At 33.7% G+C, this 1,385-nt stretch overlaps 1 pseudogene; it reads left to right on the top strand.

The window, feature by feature from the left end:
* Nucleotides 1-48: 48 nt before the first annotated feature.
* On the top strand, nucleotides 49-967 carry LOC107030966 (annotated as a pseudogene).
* The last annotated feature ends 418 nt before the right edge of the window (nucleotides 968-1,385 follow it).

Below are 1,385 nucleotides of genomic sequence, written 5' to 3'. Positions count from 1 at the left end.
TATGATTTTAATGCTAATTTTTAAATGTCACATTTGATATTTGTAGCAATGAAACCGGATAACAAGAATGACTATGTACACAATGATGGATATAATGACATTGGCGGATATCTAGGTGATGAACGTGGCGAATATAAAAATGGATATAAATTTTCTGTGATAGATATTATCCTCCGCATGGTGGATATAAACCCCCATATGATGATTATCACAACGCATATAAACCTTCACATGGTGAATACAACAAAGGATATAAATATACAGGGTGGGGATATAACACTCCACGTGACGGATATAATTCCGGAGGTGAATACAAGTCCTCACATGATAAATATAAGCCCCCACATGGTGAATATAACAGTGGATATAAACAACAAGGTGATGGATATAAATCTCCTGGTGGTGAATACAAACCTCCACATGATAAATATAACAATGAATATAAGCCTCCAAGTGGCGGATATAAGCTCCCACATGATAACTATAAGCCTCCACATGGTGAATATAACAATGGATATAAACGACATGGTGATGGATATAAATCTCCTGGTGGTGAATATAAACCTCCATATGATGAATATAACAACGGATATAAGCCTCCAAGTGGCGGATATAAGCCCTCATATGGAGGATACAACCCTCCAAGTGATGAACACAATCCCCCACATGACAAGTATAAACCCCCATTTGGCGAATATAACCCTCCAAGTGGTGAATATAAACCCCCACATGACAAATATAAATCCCCTAGTGACGAATACAAATCTCCAGGTGATAAATATAACTCCCCACATAAAAAATATAAAGCCCCAAATGATGAATACAATCGTCCAAGTAGTGGATACAACCCTCCAGGTGGAGGCCACGAATAAGTGACTAGCCAATTGCCTCACAACCAATCATCATGTAATATTACAAAATCGTTGACCATAGTGGCAAGATGTATAATAATAATAGTCTTGCTACTCTAAACCTTGCAATAATAATCGTATGAATAAAATGTCATTGAGTTCATATGTCTGATTGGTCATGTAAAATTTTTCTTATACAATATAATAAACTATATTGTGATAACATATTTTCATAATGCAAGTTATTATTTCATATGTTGTATGTTGTTGATGATAAACATATGTTTCTTCTTATTTCACTACTTATGTAGTATTAAACTACTCCCCCATCCCTAACTATATGATGATTTTCACTTCTTGAAATTTAAAGTATATAAACCTTAACCAACTAAGATATTAAAATATACTTTTTTCATCATTTGACATTAGAAGAATAGTAATTTATAGTACATTTGATGAACCGATAATACAATCTACTCTAAGATGAAAAGACAATAAATTATAAGAACCCCCATGATTTTCTGGATTGTGTTG

Source organism: Solanum pennellii, chromosome 9, assembly GCF_001406875.1.
Source record: "Solanum pennellii chromosome 9, SPENNV200".
NCBI lineage: Eukaryota > Viridiplantae > Streptophyta > Magnoliopsida > Solanales > Solanaceae > Solanum > Solanum pennellii.
The sequence above is the reverse complement of the archived record's forward strand: the minus strand, read 5'-3'. Positions and strand labels throughout refer to the sequence as shown.